General features: G+C 41.2%; 1 long non-coding RNA gene across 3 annotated transcripts; it reads right to left on the minus strand.

Moving 5' to 3' along the window:
* Positions 1-10856: 10856 nt before the first annotated feature.
* LOC129688215 (uncharacterized) lies at positions 10857-21473 on the minus strand. 3 transcript variants are annotated; one of them, XR_008721875.1, is made up of 5 exons: positions 21020-21473; positions 18326-18404; positions 11438-11506; positions 11053-11110; positions 10857-10948 (listed from the first exon to the last, which is right to left on the minus strand). It is a non-coding gene; the product is annotated as an uncharacterized LOC129688215 (long non-coding RNA). The 3 variants fall into 3 exon arrangements; XR_008721873.1 differs by having other exon boundaries at positions 10857-11110; XR_008721874.1 differs by lacking the exon at positions 21020-21473 and adding an exon at positions 18763-19053 and having other exon boundaries at positions 10857-11110.
* Between the last annotated feature and the right edge of the window lie 1279 nt (positions 21474-22752).

A 22752-nucleotide genomic window follows, 5' to 3' on the forward strand; every position in this document is an offset into this window, starting at 1 on the left:
TGATTGTCAGCTTGACCAGATCAAAAGGCACCAAGGAAATTATAAGGCGAACACTTCTGGGTGTGTCTGTAAGAGTATTTCCAGAAAGGACTTTAGCTCATGAGGGTTCTGACTTAATGAATGTATTGATCATGATGGTTTCAAATTAGAATAGACAGTGGCAAGGCTATGGTGGATCTGTGGGTACTGGGCTTAGCTGAACATGCTCTTAGGGGCTCTGTTCTCGGGCCCTTCCTTGCTACTGTTCTGGTACACTTCCTACTCACATGGTAGGAACTGCCCTGCCACACACCCCTTGCCCAAAGGACAGAAACCTCTGAAACTGTGTGCAACCTAAAATTATCCCTGTGGGGTGTTTTGGTAACAGTGATGAAGCTACCCCTTTATCGTAGCTGAAGCATCCTAGATTCTCCACCCTTTTTCCCAGGCACACACTCTTACTGGGCATAATTCTCCCTCTCAGTTCTCCAGCGCTCTGTAGAGTTAGAAGAAACAGCAGAGAGCCTAAGGTGATTGGGAAGATATGGAAATTCCTTCCCACCAGAAATCGAGTCTGTCTACTTATTTGCAGTTGCCCTTGAAGCAATGATCTTTAGAGGTGGGACTCTGGGTTGGAGCAGCTCTCCTAGAGAGATATGGAGAAAAGCACGATGAACACCATAAGTGCTGAGGCAAATGTTACCTTATGAGCGTCCTAGCAAATGTAGAGTCAAGAAAGAAAAAAAAAGTAGAAAACAGGCCAGAAGATCTGCATGGGTGGATGGGTGGCAAGCTGAGTGTTTAAGTGAAAGATGAGCCACGGAGGAGGGAATGGTAAATCCATGTAGAAGCACCAAATTCAGGGGGTAGACTACAGTTCTGGGGTAGAATAGAAAGAAAATATCCAATTATGAAGGGCATAGAGAAAAAGCTTAACCAATATGGGCTCATTCATTCATTCATTCAATATGCATTTCCTAAGCATCTTCCAAGGCACAGGCACTCTGGAAATTGCCTGGTTTAGTGAGAAAGCCCCAGCATTTGGCCAACCAGGTCTACTTCAGCCTGTTTTCTGGTGTGTATTTAAGCCTAGGCACACTGGTTTCCTCCTTTGTTGTGTGAAGAGGTTGAATGAAGTGATTGTGTATAACGCAATCTCTGGTGGACACCTATCGTTCCTACCCACTCCCAGCTGCAGTTCTGCAATCTGGCTGAGATTTACTCTCTCAATCCAAGAAGTTCCAGCTGTTTCAGAAAACTACCCTACTCAAAACACTCAGTCTGAAAAAGGTACTAAATTCCAGCACCCCTGGACCTCAAACGCATGTCCACCTGTAGGCTGCTCTCTTTCCAAGTCCCCAACTTACTTTGTGGCAAATAATATTTTTCTTTGAAAATGCTAACATATTACAGATAAAAGAAATGACTATACCTATGAGCTAACAGTCTATTGGGAGATAGTATGACTCAACCAATGTGAGATGAAAAGGAATCAACTGAGTTTGCTATGTCATCATTTTGTATTTGCTCTGGAAGTAAGAGAAGACTGGTCCAAATAGCATCCACATTTGATTAAGTCATTGCAACAAGGCTGGATCTGGCCTAGATCTGAGGCTATGAGAATCCACCATACTGACATAGAGGCCTGAGGAACAACATTGCAAACACAGTGACTAAGCTGAAGGGCTTGTGCCACTTCACATTATCTAGCCAAGCTGTGTGTGATTCTGCATGATTCTGAGATGAACTACAATAAGCTTTCTACTGGTGGGGTATGTGGCTTGCCCACAGGCCGGGCATGCTTGGATTTATCCAGTTGGAAGGATCTCATTTACTTATTAAACAAATATTTATACATGACTTGTTCTGTGACAAGAAAGCTCTGGTATGAATAAAATGTGAAGCTCTTGGGGCTTACCTATTAGTGAGAGAAGACAAGATGATAAACAAAGAAGAATAAAACAGAATGGAGAGAGGGGAGCAGGCTTCAGGCCCATCATCTTACAGGAGAGTCTTACAGGAGAGTTACAAGGTGATGTATCATGCCATGCAGAGAAGCTAGGTGGCTGCAGATGAGTTATTGTGTCATACTTCATAAACTCATGCATCCTTCTTACTGGAAGGGACTCTCAACACTCACTGTTTATGTGATGAAATTGGGGAGCAGTAACATGATGCTTTGAAGTCACACCTACAATTCTCTGCACAGAGGCTTTGCTGGTAGTTTGCTGAATGGGTTATTTGACAAATGTGAATTGAACCAGTACTTTATATTTTCAGATCACTGAGGTCGCTGTTTCCTGGAAACCAAATTCTCTGCTAGCTATGGCCCAGGTGAGCAGAGGTCTATCCTGAGCTGTGACCCTGACTGTTTCATATCAATGAAAAGGAAAAGAGAACACAGAGAGAGAAATACAGGAGAGGGTTTACCTAACAAGGCTTGAATGAAGAGAGAGGAGTGAGTGAAATCTCAGTACTCAGAAAAGTTTTAAGCATGATCTAGGCTCAGCAAACACCCTGTCAAGAAGAGCAACAGTGAGAAGGGGGACCTGGAGGAAAGTAGAGAATAGCCAGGGAGAAGCGGGACATGTTTCTGCTTACCATCCTCACCAGAGTCTAATTGCAAAGAAGAAAGGCTTCTATAATAGGCACAGTTAGGCTCCCTTTACTCTCTAAGAGCTGTCACTCTGCTGCTGTCAAGCAACTTTGGGAACTTCATGCTAAGACACCAACAAACAAGAAAGAAATCAACCAATCCAGCAAGGGTATTTGGTGCTGGTTTGAGGAGAGACTTCCCTTCTGCTGTTATTTAATACAAGCAGAACACATCTTCTCTCCATCAGGCACTCCTCCAGGAACCTCTTAGTTCTCCCATGCTCAACATTGGATATCAGAGAGGTAAGAACAGCGGCCATAGCCTGAAAGGGGCATGGGAATCTTGGGCTGTCACCAGAAGCTAAACCACTAGACCAGCACAGAGGCTAGTCAGGTTTAGAGTGGCACACTGAGTGGCAAAGAAGAGCAATAGCGTTCCTTGAGGTCAGCTGAACAGCCCTGAGATCAGTGTAGCAACAACAGATTAAACCTTCACGTGTGTGATCCAAGATCAACCAAAATTCAAGAGTAGATATTTCCAGTAGGGTAAGGAAGTTTGAATAGCACTAAAGTGCTCCACCTAGGTCCTCTCATCAGAAAAAGCACTCAGGACACCCAGGTGATATGAATTCTGAGTGCTGTTGACCCAAGCTGAGTGACCTTCATCTATTAAGTTGCTTCATTATGAGCTCTCCCAGAGAAAATCATATGACCAGTGATTGGCCTTTGTAGAGCCAGAACAATGCTTGGGTCTCCGTACTCTGATATGGGACAATGCTGAAAGAACATCCCAACTCCCTTCAGAATCAGCAGAGAGTGTCCTGATGCGGGAATACAGAATATTTCCTCCACCCACATCTTTTTCATCACCACATTGAAGATACATGTCCTGAAAAGACTGCAAACTTCCCAGTGAAACTCTGTCCAGACATTTATTTCTGAGCCCATAAATTAAGAGGGTCGTGTGTCCACACATACCACGTGACCCAAGCCATCAGGACGGGGAGGAGGGTTCAGTAAAGCTTTTTTTTTCTTGGTTCCATCTCCATTTCATCAAATCGAGAAATCTAGATGAGCAACCCTACACGCCTTGTTCTGAACTGATGAGGTTATATTACAAGTTATCCAATAAAACTTCACATATAACCTGCTTCTTCTAACACAAGTGGTTCATAAAGAGGAAGTGAAAGACACTTCAACAGCAGAAAGCTAACGTCTTGGTTTCGTCACCAGAGACTGACCCATAAGAAATGTTGAAGAAGAGGAGATCACTCACGGAGGAGTGATCACTGAGTGATCTCAAATGAGTAGGGAATTCATTTACTCTCTCGATCGCTCAATCAACTTCCACCAGACTGTTTCCTAACCTATTGTTTGTTTGTTTTATTCTTTTTCTGTTTCCTAATCCATTTAAAAAGTGTTTTCTGATCACCCTGAGAACTCCCTCTGCGAGACTTATCTCCTGGGGTTCTGAGAACAATTAAATGAGGTCGTGTAGCATGGCTTCTGTGTATAATGCGCACTATGACACCTGCCTACACCAGGTGTCAAGACACTCGAAAACATACCCTGAGAACTCTAACAAGTAGCAAAAAGGCAACGGTATGATTACAACATAGCACGTCTTGTATGTGACCCTTCACATTTTCCAGAGCTTTAACCTTGTCTCCTTAATAAGAACAGAACCTTTCTCTCCTGTTTCACTTAACTTCGAAGCAACCCGTGCCGTATTTTCCAATGGGCAAATGCTGTAGTGGGTTTCCTGATTTGCAAGGCAGGGGTCCACTGACGAATACCATGCCCTCCCACCCTATGACTGCCACAACATTCAGCTGCTTCTCTAATACTGCTTGAAGTGAGACTGAGCTTTTGTTTTGCATCAGACTGAAAGAGGAAAGAGACAGCTGCCTTCCCCAAAGTCAGCAGAAGTACCATCCAGAGATCTGAAATCCATCCCTCTGTCTGAGTGTGTCCCAGCCAAAACCTACATCTAACTCCCTGGTGCCTCGGGCTGCTGGTGTTTGTGACCCAGCTCCATTTGTACCTTATTTTAAAAAAAGGAATTGGGACTGTGTCTATCCTACACTAAAACTTTTTAATGGAACAGAAATCCTTTAAGGATTATCTTAAATCTGGGCAATATTGTTAAGTGGAACCTGAATGTAGCCAAATAACTGCATGGTTAGAAAAAAAATGTGTCTTCCTCCTTACAATGATCCCATGAATCAGGGCTTCTATGCCGCTGATCCACTTCAATGTTGGCACATGTACTGTAAGGATATTAATTGATGGAAATACAAAAACTACTCAGAAATGCCAGTATGTCTCAACATGAGAATGCTTTGCAAACTCCATCCCTGTAATCTATCCCACTGAATCTCATCTTTAGGAGGACTTAAATCATGCGCACCTTTTAGTTGAAAAGAGTTAACTTGTCTCCTCGTTCACATCTTCTCCCATTTCTGGGCCAGTGTCCTGTCCCTGCACCAGCCAAATGGTTTTCTTTCCCAGGGTTATGTCAAGCCTTACTTCTTCCCACACACATTGATTTCTAGAACCCAATTCATTTAGGAAACTTGGAAATACACCGCCCCTCCAAGTGAAAACAACTTTTACAGTGGCCAGAAAATGCGATCAGTCTTTATGCCTCCCTGAAGGCTATGCAAGGCATGAGCAGCTATAGATCATAAGGTTGTAATAATTCTCTAATGCACTAATTAGTTTTTGGTCTTTGAGTGGCAGATCTCATTTTATAGAGAAGATATATTGCCAAATATAATTCAGTCATTCCTATTACAAAATACTGTTTCCTTCCATCAGTTGTCCACATTGACACTATACTGGAAGACTCATCAGATGTGCTCAGAAAGTGAGCACAGATCCCCTTAAATTGCAGCAGTCATGTGTCATCTAAATTTTATGCAGCACCTGAAAACATTTCTGCCGAGTTCTACCCCTTTAATAACTTCTCCATGCTAAAACAGTGTGGTTGAAACCATATGCTGAACTCTTCTTGGTTGATTACTTGTGCCTTTGCAGGCCCACCATGCTGCTGTCCAAGGTACTGTTCCCATCTTCTTTCCCCACAACCTCCTCTGGGATATCACCGTGAACCCTGATGCTTCTAAATAACTAGACTTGTAATATGCCAACCACATCGAGTGATAGTTGAAGACATGGTCAAGCATACCTACACTCAAATTCCAGCTTCACAACTTACTAGCAATATGATCAAAACACTAGATCTAACACTGTTTTTCCTTCTATGAAATGGGAGGGGTGGTAGAACTACCTATTTCACAAGCTTACTTAAAGATAAATGAGACAAATGGGTAATCATTCAGAAAACACAGCCCACAGAAAAGGTTCAATCATCGCATTATTCTAGCCAACATTTGACTGCCTAGGAATAAAGCCACTACCCAAATATACCAACTGAAAAAAACATCATTAATATGTTAGTTTTTTTATTTTTTTATTTGTTTTGGTTTTTTTTTTTTTTTTTTTACCACAATTGTAAGGACAGTTGAAGGTATGAGAAGGCAGACAACTCTGAGACAGAACCAATAGCTGTAACAGGTTTTGGACCTTGCTTTATCAACAACTGAGTGAGTTCATGAAACTAACAGGCCTTTCTCCAGGCTTCAAATTCTTCATAGACAAACCAGGAGTGAAAATATCACACGTGTACCTCAGTGAGTGACAGAGACAACTATGATGATCTCTAACATGTTATAGTACACTGAGACTACAGAGTAACCAGAGAATGTATTCATTCTGTGGAGCCTGCAGCAAGCAGAAATAATCAAAGCAACAGCCTATAGCGGTGGTTCCCAACTTTCTTAATTCTGAGACCCTTTAACACAGCTCCTCGTGCTGTATCAGGTTCCCAACCGTAACATTATTTTTGTTGTCACTTCTTAACTGTGATTTTTTGCTACAGTTATGAACTGTAATATAAATATCTTATATTCAGGCTATCTGATAGGTGACCCTAAAGGGGTCATGACCCACAGGTTGAGAACCACTGTTCTATAGGCCGCTATTCACACCGGAGCCAGATCTGCAGCCTCTCATCTCTCTATATAAACAAAACATCGTTTCAGCCGAAGCAGAGAGCCTTTGCTGAAGTCTTCTGCTCTATAAATTGTAATTGCCTGTCCGATCACGTTTGGCCACAATAATCTGCATTGGTGGATTGTCCTCCTTATGGCAAAGCTGTTAACGTGGAACACTCACAGTCAAATCTGTCCTGTCTCGCTCATCTTTGTGTCCCAGTGATCAGAAGAATACTTTATACTATTTTATGTGCTGGTCAAATTGATGAGTAAAAGAGAAGGGGAGGGAGAGAGCAAGCCACCACGAAAGCTGACTCATTTCCAGTTCCCTTCTGAGCAACAAGCTCTATGCCTCATGACGTGAAATTGGATCTTATACATCTCATTTGTGAAAGATGGATAATTATATATCATCTCTTAACGGAGAGCTGGAAGGAATAAAATCTTGGTTTGTAGACTAAAAATGCAGCTGCTAGCATCATGTCAGTGACAAAAGTGGGGCCAAGCCAGGGTCCTAGGTTTAAGTCTTCACATGGTTTTCTGAGTCATTCCAGGATCTAAAACCCTCCTGAGTAGGTAGGATGCCTCAGTCTTATTTGATGAGAAGCTGCAAGGAAAAGGCACGTGGTTCTGCCTAGGACCCAAACATGCTGATGTCTAGGCCAGGGCTTCTCTCTTAGATCAAGCTATTGCATTCTAACTTTATAACTTCTCTCTGAGAATGAACATAAGCCTTCTCAGGAATAAACGTATCTAAAGAGAGTGAATGTCCTACAAAGCCGGATCTGAATCCTTCTTCATTGATCTCTTTTATATTTATGATTTCACTCCTAATTTGGGCTTAATTTCCCATTAGTTCTGCAATCCTGAAATGGACATATAGATATATCGATATGAATATATATAGATACATATAGCTCATTTTCACTCTTGTCTAAGGCTTGCATTTAATGCTATAAATTTATTTCTAACCAGGGTTTATCCCTATTCCCCTAAGCTTTTGAGAAACAACGTTTACATTAGCATTCAAAATAGTTTGTGATTTCTTCATTGACAGAACAGTTATTTAATAGCATGGTCTTCAACTCCAAAACGTTGAAGAATTTTCTAGTGTTTTACAGTTGCTTTCATCTTAAATTCCCTGTAGTTGTAGGAGATTAAAATTTTGAAATCAGTTGAGATGTGATTTTTATCTTAGCATACAATTTTGGCAAATTTTCTGTCTGCACTTGAAAATAAGGTTCACTCTCATTATTGCTGCCTACGAGGTTCTACCATAAATAAAGTTTGTCTAGATTTTCCTATATTGTATTTTTGTAATTTATTGTATTACTTTTTTCATTTACCACTATTCAGTTATTAACAAAAGTTATGTTAAAGTTTTCCACTATGACTATGCTTGCATCTATTCTTGCTCCCTTACTTTTATCGACCTTTAGTAATGGTTGTGGTGCTTTGGGTTGGTTGGATGGCTGGTGTGTGTGTGTGTGTGTGTGTGTGTGTGTGTGTGTGTGTGTTTAGCCACAATGTCACATAGCCCAATCTTGCCTCAAACTCACTGTGTGGCTTTGGACCCTTCTGTCTCTACTTCCTGAGTGTTAGGATTATAGACATGCACCATTACACTTGGCTCAGTCTGTGTGTGTATGTGTGTTGCATGTTTGTGTATATGTGCACAAGTGTTAAAGCCAAAGGAGGGGTTGTCTTCTGTCATACTCCACATTATCCCTTTGAGACGGGGTTTCTCAGTGAACCAGGAGTTTGACTGGTGGCCATCAAGCCCCACTGATCCTCTTGTTTCCACCATCCATGAAGCTGGAGATGCAGATAGGGTGGCTTTTTATTATAACTCAGACCCTCATTCTGTGTAGCAAGCGCTCTTAACCACTGAGCCATTCCCAACTGAAGCATTTGCTTTTACATTTTGGGCTATGTGATTAGATGTGTATCTACCTGCAGTTTAGTGTTTCTATCACACTGTTTCTTTTGTCATTATGATTGTTAATCTTGGCTATAAACTTGGTTGGGCTAAGAGGTGCCTAAGAATTAGCAGAGCACACTCCGGGGTATGTCTGTGAGAGCCTTATCTGAAGAGCCTAAAATGGAGAAATGAAGTTTCTCTCAAGACAAAATTCTGAGTCAAAATAACACCAGATCCAGCCTGGGAGTCTCCAGCCTACTGCTTTGCCCTGGAGCAAAAGACTTTATAGTCCTTACAATGCAGAAGACAATTCCTTGAAATGAATTTCACTGATCTGATACACAACCTGAAATAAATTCATGTTTTATGCTTTCCCAAGAAATGCTACAAACATTAAACACACTAATGTGGCCCGCACCACCTTTTGTTTTACCAGGAACTTTAATGCTATGTGTGCCTATTGCAGTACATTGCCGTTTTATGCCGTCAATGTTCATTCTCTTTCTCTGCATGTTCTTCCCAGTGCCCTTTGTTTCTGCTTGTATTTCCATGAGATTGGTTTTCTTCTTCCTGAAGCACCGGCAAAGCATACTAGTAACAAAAGATCTTCTATCTTATGTAAAACTTTCTTATTATGCCTTCATATTTGAAAGAAATAATGGCTTGCCTATAGGAAGAGAAATTACTAAATAATAATGGATTTCTTTTATCAGAAACCATAGTGGCCAGAAGCAAACAAACAAAAACGTATAGTCCAATATTATTTAAGTGACAACAAACAAGATCTGTCTATCCAGGATGAATAGGTTATCTGGACAAAATATGCTTCAGTAAGGAGTTTCACATCCAGCATGGCATGGTTTTGGAAATGTGACTGGGGAAGCAAGGGAATGAAGAAAGGACAGACATACAGACACACTTAGAGAAAAGCTGGGATTGGATGTGCTCTCAGTTGAAGTAACACAGACTATGCAACATCCTGGAACCTGTTTATTTACATGTTTATATACATTTGTATGTTTAAATATGTAGCCTATTTATTATGTACAGAACGGGAAAAGAAAGAGTTAGCTGGTCCTTACAGGAGGCATCTATAGGGTGATAGCCTCAGGCTCTGGCTAGCCAGGAAAAGGAAGCTGCAGTTGCTAGGTTTTGCACACACTGATCAATCATTTCTCAACACTCATCGTTGTACACATCATCAACATTTACACTCGAACCAACAGAAGTCATTGCCATCCCTTTGAATCTCACCCAGAGAAATCTTTGCCACTCCCATGAGTCTGAGGTACTGGTCCTTGGCATGGCTATGTTCACAGTAATGCGTGGTTACTCCAACATTACCCCCCATAAGTGAATAATAACTAAGCAAAATCAACAGGAAGAGAGGCATAGCCAATGGTTTCAACAACCAACAAGGTCTACCTAACATTTATAGGCACATTCCCCAACAACCTTCCACGTGGGTTATATACACTCTTTTTAAGCACCCTTAGATGAACCACGTGGAACACATTAATATAGCCTGGGCCATGAAAAAAAAAAAAAAACTTCAACAAATTTAAAACAACTGAATCAAAGTGAGTTCTCTCTGTTAGTGAGGAACCAGGGTAGCAATCAGTAACAGATAAAGGAAAATCTTTAAACACTTGCACACTAAATCTCACACTTCGAAATATTCCGTCAGAAAATCTTAGAAAGCTTTAAACACACACACAGTGAAATGAAAACAGAGGGAAAAAAAAGACACACAAACAAAAAAGATAGGATACATGAGGCAGTTCCGACAAGGAAATGTATGGCACTTGGCACATACATAAGAAAATCAAAAATGTAATAAACTATATAGAAAATCTGGAAAGAGAAGAGCAAATAAGCCAAAAGGAAAAAAAGGTGGAGTGGGCAGAAAGCAATGGAAATACCGGTTATTTTAAAATAAATGAATAGAACTGGCAATCTCAAACCAACTAAAAGGAAAAAGACACAAATTTGTGATCTCAGGAATAAGATGGAGGCTATCCTTTAAGGCTGTAGATACCAAAAGGATAATAAGGAAATATTATGAACAGCTCTACACACATAAACTTAACAACTTATATAAAATGTGCCTATGCCTCAAAAATCATACACATGTAACAATGAGATGAACTAAATAGTGCTCCTGTTATAAGGGAAATTTGTTTTTTTATTTTTATTTTTATTAATTACAGTTTATTCATTTAGTATCCCCCCTGTATCTCCCTCCCTCCTCCCCTCCCAATCCGACCCTCTCCCCCACCCACCCACGACCACTGATAGGAGAGGTCTTCCTTTCCTTCCTTCTGATCCTAGTTCATCAGGTCTCATCAGGATGGCTGCATTGTCATCTTCTGTGGCCTGGTAAGGCTGCTCCCCACTAAGGGGGAGGTGATCAAAGAGCAGGTCAATCAGTTCCTGTCAGAGACAGTCCCTGTTCCCATTACTATGAACCCACTTGGACACTGAACTGCCATGGGCTACCTCTGTGCAGGGGTTCCAGGCCATCTCCATGAGTGGTCCTTGGCAGGAGTATCAGTCTCTGAAAAAAACCCATGCCCAGACTTTTTGGATCTGTTTTTCTCCTCATGGAGTTCCTGTCCTCTCCAGGTCTTACTATCTCCCACTTCTTTCATACGATTCCCTGCACTCTGCCCAAAGGTTGGCTATGAGTCTCAGCATCTGCCTCGATACCCTGCAGGGTAGAGCCTTTCAGAGGCCCTCTGTGGTAGGCTCCTGTCTGTTCCCTGTTTTCTCCCTCCTCCAATGTCCATCCCATTTGCCTTCAAATTGCACTGAAACTTCACATCATTTTGACAAATGTCTCCCCAAACCTCCCTTTCCCAATCTCTTGGTAGCAGCTGCTTACATTTTGTCAACTTGACCCAGATTGGCCAAAAAAAAATGTTCTTCGTTAATTTGTCACGAGTTATTTCACCTGAAAAGAGGGAACAGAACATCAGTTGAGAAAACACTCCCATAGGATTTTCCTGCTTAGTGATTGGTGTGGGAAGGCCCCACTTGCTGTGAGCAGCGCCACCCCTGGGCAAGGTGGTCCTGGGTTGTACAAAATCTTAAGTCTGAGTAAGTCAGTCAGGGAGAGCAGGCCTGTCAGCAGCAACAGCATTCCCCCTGATCTCTGCTTCAACTCCTGACTCCATGTTCTTGAGTTCCTACCCGACTTGCCTCAACAATTGGCTGGGATCAGGAAAAGCAGGACAAATGAACTCCTTCGTCCCCAGGCTGCTTTGGATCACAGTCTTTGTCACAGTCATGGAAAGAGAACTAGGACACCAGCCTACTCTCTGATTCTTTGAGTTTTGAGGATTTTGACAGTTTTGAATTTTACACATAAGTGTGATGATTTGCATTTGCCTCTCTGTGCCTGGTTTATTTAACGTGCTGTTTTCCAGATTCATCTTTGTTGCCGTGGTTGACAAGACTTCCTCAACTTCTAAGGCTTAATTATATTCCACTGTGAGGGTATGTGTATATAGGTTTGTGTATATGTATACATGTGTTCATTTACATATATATGATGGGTACATGGAGGTGTACTTTTATCTACTTTATTGGGTTTTTTATACCTCTACCTCCCTTACAACCACCCCCCAACACTAGATAGGAGAGAAAGAATTTCAGAAGAGAAAGGGGACATAGACCTCTTTAGACTTAGCTTCTTGGGGCAATTCCAGTCTTTGTGGTCAGTATACCCAGCAGTTCAGCTAACCAGAAAACCAGCAGACAGCAGCCTTCCTCCTCCTCAGACCCCTTTTCCTCTGTCTCTGGCATTCAGACACTCTCAGAGTCTTCAGAATTAAACTACCCGCAGCTGGCAAAGATCATGCCCCTCTCGGAGCCCGCACGAGGCAATCATAGTTAACAGCTGTGGACAAATTAAAACCAGCCCCGTATCCCACACTTGGGATCAAAATGAAAACATACTTATATAACATAACCGAGTTTTTAAAGACACCAACACTTTCACTACAGGTACGAGTATGTGTCATGTTTTCAATCAATTTCTCTTCTGTGGGACAGTTAGGTTGAGGCTGTAACTTAGCTCTTGCTGCCTATGGTTAGCTAGTGCTGCTATGAGCATGAGCGTGCAGTTAGTCATGCCTTTGACCTACTGACCTCATACCCTTCCACTGGACGTATAAACACAAGTCTGCTTTAAAATTTGTAAAGACTCCCCATGTTGTTTCTCTAAAATGTATATGTATTTACACTCTGGCCAACGGCACCTTACTGCTCCTCTTCCTGTAAATCCTCTCTAAAACCTAGCTCTTATTTGTCTGTGTCTCACAACCATCTTAGTAAGTGTGGGTGATTAACACCAATCTTGTCACTGTCTTTAAGAATAAGGAAAGTCTTCTCAGTTTACTTTATGAAGGGAAGATTATCCTGATATTAAAACCAGACAAAGACAACATTTAAAAAATAAATCTGTGAGCCATTATTCCTCATACATGTAGATGCCAAAATATTTAACATAATATTAGTGAATAGAGTCCATCAGTATATAAAAAAATTATAGCCAATGAGTTTTATTCCAGGAACACAACCTAGTTCAATACTAGAAAAGCAATCAATGTAACCCACTATACTAACAGAATAAAGAAGAAAATTATGCAATCATATCAGTCAACGTATAAAATGTATTTGATAAAACTGAACATCTACCCTAAAAGTCTTAAAACATAGAAATGTAAAGGAACTTCTTCAGATTAAAAAAAAAAACTTACAACTAAATTACAGTAACTGATAAAAAAAAAAACTAAATATGTTTCCTAAGACTAAAATCAAGCATGTCCACTGTCACCACTCATTGTATTAAACACAGAAGGTGCAGTGAAAACAATACAAAGAGAAAACAAATTATGCAGACCAGAAAGGATGAAATAAAAGCTGTCCTTATTTGTAGATGACATGAATATCTATATAGAAAATTCAAATGAGTCTATAAAAAAGCAGAACTAATAAGTTACAAAAGGCAAGGCAAGATATTGATTGTGTTATACACAATGACATTACATGGCTATCAAAATGTTAAATATGATGTGATTTATAACTCTTACCACCCAGAAAAGTGAAGTTTTTAGAAAAAAAATGTGGATTTTCTTGCTGAAAACCAAGTGACAGTAAAAGAAATTAAACTAGATATAAGTGAACATGGAATAATCATGGAATAGTGGACATAGTAAAGATTCCACATGCCTCCAAAATGATAGAAGCTTAACACATCAAAATCCCTGAAAGATTTTCATAGCTATAGACATCATTGTCCTAAAATTTAAATAGGCTAAAGGAAATGAAATGGCTAAAACAGAATGTTAAAGAAAATAAGAAGGTTGTAATAACTAGCCTACCTAATTTCAAGACTTACATAGCTAGAGTGATCAATAGTATGTGATAATAGTGGAAAGAAACACAGACTAATGGAGAACAGAGAATTCATCAATAGAGAGCCCACGTGTTTATGTCAAACCAATTTTTCAAAATGGCACAAAGACGATTCAGTGAAGAAAAGGTAGGCTTTCTGATGTATGGAGCTAAGGCAATTAAACACTCACTTATATGCAAAATAAAATACTAAAAAGTATTATAAATCTCCCTTATACAAAAATTGGCTTAAAATGGATTACAAATTTGATGCTTAACACAAAACTATAGGAAAAAAATAAAAATAAAAACGTGAGAATATCTTCAAGATCCAGGGCAAATTGTTTTTACCCCTGAAGCCAAAGCCATAGTCCATAAAAGCAAAAATAATAAATTAAACTTGATAAAAAATTAATAATTGCTTTGTGAAAATTCATACTTAGCTGGTAACAGAAACACTAAAAGTGGGTAAAAAGTACTTATAAATAACATATGACAAAGGGCTTTTATCTGAAGCAAAGGGGGCTCTCAAAATTCAATAATAAAAAAACTGCTAAACATGCTCAAAAAGCCCATTTTAAAAATGGGCAGGATATGTGAGCAGACACATATATATGGCACATACATGTAGATCACAAATAAGCTCATGAAAACATGTGTTGCATCATTAGGGGGGCCCTCTTATGTGAAATTATTGCACACTGAGAAACTTGTCAGGTCTCCAGCTAAAATAGTGTCCAACAACATCCACGCTGGCCATGAAATGGTGAAACTGAATTACTCTCACGTTGCTGGTGGAAAACCAAAGCAGTAGTCACTCTGAGTAGAAGTTTCTTTCTACAATAAGTAGGCAGAGCGCTTGCCTGGCAAGCTAGGTTCTGTCTCCGCTGCACTGCAGAAACTGAACCTTGTAGTTTATGCTTGTAATCCTAGCATTTAGGAGGTAGAAGCAAGAAGACCAGAAATTCAAGGTCACTCTCAGCTTAATAATAATAATAATAATAATAATAATAATAATAATAATAATAATGATAATGATAATAAAGAGGAAGAGGAGACAGGCCCTCCCTGGCAAGATAATCCACTAACTATGCTGTAGAGGTCTGAGTAAGAATATCCTCCATAGGCTCAAAGGTTTGAACATTCACTCACAGTAGGTGATGCTGTTTGGAGAAGTTTAGGAAGTGTGGTCTTGCTGGATGAAGTATATCACTAGGGGGGCAGGGAGAGGCTTCGAGTGTTTATGGTCTCACCCCATATGCTATCCTCTTTCTCTCTCTGTGTCTCTGTCTCTCTCTCTCTCTCTGCAGAGTGCTTGCATTTGAAGATATGAGCTCTCCTGCTCCTGCTCCTCACTGCCATGCTTCTCTGCCATGATGGACTCCTACCTCCCTGGAACCATAAACACAAATAAACTCTTTCTTGTATAAGTTTCCTGGTTTCTGTTGTTTTAGCACAGCAACTGCAGAGCATTTATTCCAGAAAAACAGACCTATGCTCAATCGCACAAAAACATGTGTATTCATAGCACCTATATGCATAATAGCCTCACCCTGGAAACAAGATTTAGAGACTCAAAGGTTAACATCCATGGTACATCTTACCGTGAGCTAGTACTCAGCATAAGAGAGAGCATACCATTCACACACCTCATAACCTGGGCGGATCTGCGAAGAATTAAGTGGGGTGAAAGTCTATCTCAAAAGGTCATGCACTGTATGACTCTGCCTACATAATAGTCTTGAAACCATTAAACTGCAGCAAACTAAAAATAATTGAGATGTGGGAGAGCTGAGTTTGTCTATAAAAGAGTAACACAAGAAACCCTCAAGGTGAAATACTTTGTGTCTTGACTGTGAATATCCAGATCGTGTGCTTAATTTTGTAGCATTTTCATTGGTGGAAATTGTGTCAAGGGCACAGGGAATATATCTGTATTACTTCTTGTACACATATGTGAATCTATATTCTTAGAAAAGGATCTGCTACTGCTGCTTTGCTAGACCAGCATAATTCCTTACTACATTCTAAATCTTATGCTTAGACCCACACATAAGTGTAGCTATCACCCCTCATTGACGTAGCCTCTCTTTACAGCAAATGGAGACCATCACAGAAAACCACTCTGGTTACAATGGACCACTGAAATCAATGGACCACAGGGAGGCCGGCCCCAACAGCTGCGTCTACTTCACAGAGCCTGCTTCTATGGTTCAGGGAACATGGAGGAAGATGGGACAGAAAGCTGGTTAAAAGCCAAATGCCAGGAAGTCTGGTGTGAAACAGACTTGGCTAGAAATGGCTACAAAATTAAGACCAGAACAATGGCAGTATCCGTGGACATGTAAACATGGAAGAAAAGTGTTCCTGGGTCCCAGCCCTAGACAAAGCACTTTAGGCAAGTAATGACTGCTGGGAGAAGGAGAATTTCCTCTCCCAGGGATGAGCCCCATTATTGCCTGTCCAGTGCAGAGTGGTCAGCCTTGAAACAATGTACACACCACCAACAAAAACAGACTCATGCCACTGTACTTATATGCACTTGTACATTCACACATATATGTATGTACAGGTAACAAAGTCAAAGAAAAAAAAGACTATCAACTTGGGTGGGGGTTCAGAGGGGGTTGAGAGAAGGCAGATGGGAGGGGTAGGGGGAGAAAAGAGAAAAGGAAGTAATGTAATTCTACTTTGATTAAAAATATTAGAATTAGTGTTTTTTTTTTTAATCTCCAAACACAAAACATAGGCACAAATTATTCTGAGGAGTCACTTAAAAAAAAATGTCTATGATCAGGGATTGATGAGAAAATGAGTCTTTTTACGTCAAACAGCAGTTCTCAGTAATGTAAATGTTAATACAGTAAAAACGTAACTAGAATCCGAATTAAAGCCTCAGATCCAAGTCTCATTGTGACGCTTTTTAGGTGTATGATCCTTAGTAAGTCACATAAATTCCAAGCTTCACTTTTCCATCTTTAATATGGGAACAGTAAGGACTGGAGAGCTGGCTCCGCAGCTTGAGCACTTAGCGACTTCTGCAGGACAGAGGCAATTCAACACTCACGTATATGCAAAATAAAATACCAGTAAGTATTGTAAATCTCCCTTATACAAAAATTGGCTTAAAGTGGATCACAAATTCCATGTTAAACACAAAACTACAGAAAAAAACAAAAACATGTAAGAACATCTTCAGGACCCAGGGCAAATTGTTCTTACCCTTGAAGCTAAAGCCATAGTCCATAAGAGCCAAACTCACAGAACCCAGATTGGGTAGCTCATCCCAGTAACTCCAGTTCTAGAGGATCTGATGCCCTGTCCTGATCTCAGTAATCACCGGCACATAAACGCATGCAGACACACGTGTGCACACGCACGCACACACGAACACACACTCAAACACACAATATTAATAAATAAGTATTTTAAATTGGAATAAATTAAGCGGTAGCAGTGCCATTTTTTCCTGCCCACCTCACATGTTCTCCTGAAGCCCGGATGAATGTGTGATTACACTAAGTACCGTCTTAGCCTCATTCATCTCTGTGACACCCCTGCCTAGCTGAGGACCAGCAGGAACAGGTATTCCATAAATGTCCACAGAATGAATAATAGTTTTAGGAAGGATATGTAAAATGAAAACCATTAATTAAGTGTGATACTAAATTCTCCTGTTCGGCCAGCAAAGCGTACCGCTGTCATGCGGAGCCAGCTTTAAATAATGTCACTTATTCCTTGGGAGGAGACCCTCAACACCAACCATTTTGCCCAACCTCTTTATAAAATAAATATAGAAATGGCAGAACCACTCACTCCTTCATTATAGGGTGTAGATTCAGCTGAGAGAGTAATTTCTTTCTGTGGCCAGCTTTACAGCCTCTATATTGTGTTTGAGCATTGTTCTAGCATGAGGGGGTAATACTGTATGGTTTATTATCTAGATTTCAGGCCAATGAGTTCAAGTCACTCCACAAGAACAGGAAGTATCGACTTATATGGCTACTAATACTGTATTAGGACACAACCCTTGGGGTAGATTTTTGGAGATACCCTTGAGGTGTCTTAGATATCTGAAAACTATTATTGGTAATTATCACATCTCTCTATCTTCCAGCAGGGTCAGGAGTCACTGAAGCACAGGTCAGGGTTACCTGTTCCCTGAACAGGGAACCATGTCTGGAGGGCCCGGTCACTTGCCTCTCCTCTAGTCTGAGATTCTGCTCCAGCTCTTCCACAGGAAACTCTTTTCTTTTTCTCTCACATGTGCGTGGATGTTGTTTTGTTTAGTTGTTGAGACAAGGCCTAAGGATGTAGCCCTGCCTGGCTGGCCTGGAGTTCACTCTGGAGACTGGGCTGGCCTCTCACTCACCGAGATCTGCCTGCCCCTGCTTCTGAGTGCCCGGAGGGAATTAAGGCGGTGCCACCACACCCAGCTGGGTAACTATTACCTGCAAGTGGAACAACAAATGATAAAAAGTCTCACATCAGTTTAGGTTATTCCAACACGCAACCTCTAAAAGTGATTGAGTTTCCATAGCTTTATTTAATTGTAGAAATCCAGACAACCAATAAATAACGGATTTATACTTCTCCAAAGGAATGTTCTTGTAGTGCCCTGTGATAGGAAAGATCTCCGTCATGAATGTTTAAAATGTATAAACTTAAAAATATCCAGCCTTGGTTTATTTTTTTTTCAAAGCTACCTAAATCAAATCACTTTCACTGTTTACTCTTTTTTTTTTTTAAAGTATGCAAGCTGGCAAATCCTGTGGTTCAGTTAGAGATGACTTACTTCACCCTACCTACCTGCTACCCTCCTAACCCAGCAGTCACAGCCTTGGCAACATTCTTTCCAGTGAAGAGCTCACCCTGGTGTGTAACAAACCGCTGTGCTCTCTGGAAAATGTAACTACTGGACACAAAAGCAGCCTGTGTTACCCTTTGCTCCGAAAGCTGAACGGGGGTTGGGGGTGTAGGAAAAGCTACATGGCCTGACCCTGCCATGTGACAGAGTCAAATATTTGAGAAGGCAGTCATGTAACTGGGTCAGTTGCCTCTCCTCCAGGCTGAGCTTCTGCTCCAGCTCTTCCCCGGGAAACTGGTTTCTTTTTATCTCACATCCTGAGACTTTAATTTATCAGTGTCCGGATTAAAGTGAGGTGTCCAGAGTTGAATAAATCACCAGCTTCGAATATAAAGAGCCTGTTGTCTGCCTTATAAGCCGTACATCATATTTTTCTTTTTCCTCAATTTTTATTACATTATTGTATTGTGTAAGTGTGTGTGTGTGTGTGTGTGAGGATGTGTGTGAGAGTGTGTATGTGAGTGTGTGAAAGTATGTGTGAGCATGTTTGAGAGTGTTTATGTGTGTGAGACAGTGTGAGTGTGTGAGTCTGTGTGAATGTGTATGTGCGTATGTGTATGTGAGAAAGTGTGGAATGTGTTGAGTGTGTGTGAGTCTGTGTGTCTGTGTGTTATGAAGTGTGTGCAGAAGGTGGGGACTGGGAATAGCTTTATGAACTTGCTTCTCTCCATCTAGAGTGTGACTTGAACTCAGATCATCAGGCATGGCAGGCAGCGCCTTCAGCAGCCATCTAGCCGATTCTGTACACCACACTTTTCATAATGCAGTCTAAAGTAAATCATCGTGCAGCAAAAGATGTTTATACTACACCTGAGCAGGGGTTTTAGGTCCTTTCCATGCATGGTCCTGCTTAGATGTAGCCCATAAACTCAGTCTCCAAGTGGGTTCCCTAGTAAGGGGAGCAAGGATTATCTCTGACATGAAACTCTGTTATATACTCTCTGATCACCTCCCCCTGAGAGAAGAGCAGCCTTACCAGGCCACAGAGGAAGACAATGCAGCCACTCCTGATGAGACCTGATAAGCTAGGGTCAGATGGAAGGGGAAGAGGACCTCCCCATCAGTGGACTTGGAGAGGGGCATGGGAGGAGATGAGAGAGGGAGGATATGATTGGGAGGGAATGAAGGAAGGGACTACAGCTGGGATACAAAGTGAATAAATTGTAATAAATAATAATAATTTAAAAATTAAAATTAAAAATAAAAATAAAAAAAGATGTTTGTACTAACACAGATTGAGCATGTTTATTCTGAAAATCTAAAATCTAAAATCTTTGCGCACCAACATGGTACCAGAGGTGGAAAATTTTACACGTAAACGCATGTGATGAGGCACAGAGTCACTAAAAGGATTGTGTAAGATCACCTACAGGTTACTCGTACATGCTGTATGTAAAGCATAAATGAACTTCATACTTAGACTTAGGTCTCGTTCCAAAATATAGACTCTGAAATCCCAAATCGCACAAACCGAACACGTGGACTAAGACCCTCAACTAGAGCACATTACCACACTCTGGTCTTTACACATGCCACTGCCACAGTCCTAGTCCAAGTTTATGTTTAGAGCTTTCAACTTAAATAAGGTGTGTGCAATTCCTCTTCGCCAAGCTGGACCGTGGTGTTTTAGTCCCAACATTGGTATTTCACGGTGAACCGTTCTGAGTTTGTATTTGGTGTGTATTGACTCTCTGCCTCCTACAGCTTCAGTGAACATTCCTTCTAACCCGCAGCCCAGGGTTTACTGAAAGCGTTGCATGAAGGAGAATCAAGAGCGCGCTGACTTGCCACTGGGAACTTCTTGGCAAGGCGGCATCCGAAAGTGTCAGCTAACAAAACGGTCACTATTACATGTGCAAACGGCAATGCCAGGCAAAGTCTCTGGTGGCCTGAACAAAATGAGTGTGGGGCAGAGGAGAAAAGAGCGCCTTCCCGAACTATCAGGAGTCAGCTATGAGTTCCTCTACAAGAAGACGCTCAAAAGATGTCTATCTTGCTTAGAAAAAGTAAAAGAGCTACCAGAGGTCCCATAAATCTCCAAAGGACACGAGATCAGTATGTCAAAGAGATATGCTGTTAGTTCTCATGTTAGCTGAAGCGGTGTTAATAGCTGAAACGGGGAATCACACTCAGTGTCACCAATAGATGAGTGGATTGGGAAATTGTGGCAGATATGCAAATAGTCCATAGTGTACTCACAGCCTAGTAGATTCAGCCACAGGAAGCTCCGCGGGTTTGTGCAGATGAACCGAGTGGAACTAATCGAAGAGAAATACACTGCTCGCGGAAAGGCAGATAATGCACGTTCACCCTTATGTGTGGAATCTAAAAACGTCAAACTTATAGGAACAGAAAGTAGAATGATGATTGCCGGAGTCGAGAGAGTCGCAGCTGGGAAGGTTTGGGGAGATTTCATGAGGGACTATAAACTTTCAGTTTGAAAGAGTAAAATCAAAACTTCTATTGTACTGTGCTGATGCAACATTTTGTATGTGTGTGTGGTTTTTCAAGACAAGCCTTGGCTATCCTGGACTCACTTTGTAGACCAGGCTGGCCTCAAACTCACAGTGATCCACCTACTTCTGCTTCCCTGAGTGCTAGGATTAAAGGCGTGTGCCACCATGCCCAGCTGACTCGATATTCTTTTTTTTTAATTTTTTATTAACTACACTTTATTCATTTTGTATCCCCCCATAAGCCCCTCCCTCCTCCCCTCCCAATCCCACCCTCCCTCCCCTTTCTGCATGCATGCCACTCCCCAAGTCCACTGATAGGGGAGGTTCTCCTCTCCTTTCTGATCTTAGTCTATCAGTTCTCATCAAAAGTGGCTGCACTGTCCTCTACCATGGCCTGGTAAGGCTGCTCCCCCCTCAGGGGGTGGTGATCAAGAGCAGGCCAATCAGATTATGTCAGAGGCAGTCCCTCTTCCCATTACTATGTAACCCACTTGGACACTGAACTGCCATGGGCTACATCTGTGCAGGAGTTCTAGGTTATCTCCACGAATAGTCCTTGGTTGGAGTATGAGTCTCTGGGAAGTTCCCTGTGTTCAAATTATCTTGTTCTGTTGCTCTGCTTGTGGAGTTCCTGTCCCCTCCAGCTCTTACTATTTCCCACTTCTTACATAAAATTCCATTCACTCTGCCCATCAGTTGGCCATCAGGCTCAGCATCTGCTTTGACGGTCTATACTGCAGAAGCTTTCAGAGGCCCTCTGTGGCAGGTTCCAAGGTTGTTTCCTGTTTTCTTCTGGCTTTCAGAGGCCCTCTGTAGCAGGTTCCGAGGTTGTTTCCTATTTTCTTTTTCTTCTGATGTCCATCCTCTTTGCCTTTCAGGATGGGGATTGAACATTTTAGTTAGGGTCCTCTCTTTTGCTTAGTTTGTTTAGATGTACAGATTTTAGTGGGTTTATTCTATGTTGTATGTTTATATGAGTGAGTATATACCATGCGTGTCTTTTTTCTTCTGGGACAACTCACTCAGGATGATCCTTTCCAGGTCCCACCATTTACCTGCAAATTTCATGATTTCCTTATTTTTCATTGCTGAGTAATACTCCATTGTATAGATGTACGACAGTTTCTGCATCCATTCTTCAATTGAGGGGCATCTGGGTTGTTTCCAGCTTCTTAATACACACAAAGTGAATCAACACATATGTTAGCTCCATTTGACCATTCCATTCTACACAAATTTCAAACTAACATTCAGTACATTATAAGTATATAAAATTTTTGTCAATTAAAATAGCTTTAATTTTTTTTCATATCAGGTAAAGGTACTTCCCAGCAGTCCCAACAGCCTGAGTTCCATCCCTGGGAATGGACAGGGACACACAGTAGAAGGACGGAAGCAACTTGCACATGTGTTCCTCTGACCTCCACAAGCCTGCATACATGCACACTAAATAAAGAAATGTCCTTTAAGGGGGAA

The sequence above is a fragment of the Psammomys obesus genome, unplaced genomic scaffold (assembly GCF_907164565.1).
Source record: "Psammomys obesus unplaced genomic scaffold, mPsaObe1.curated_primary_1811, whole genome shotgun sequence".
NCBI classification, from domain to species: domain Eukaryota; kingdom Metazoa; phylum Chordata; class Mammalia; order Rodentia; family Muridae; genus Psammomys; species Psammomys obesus.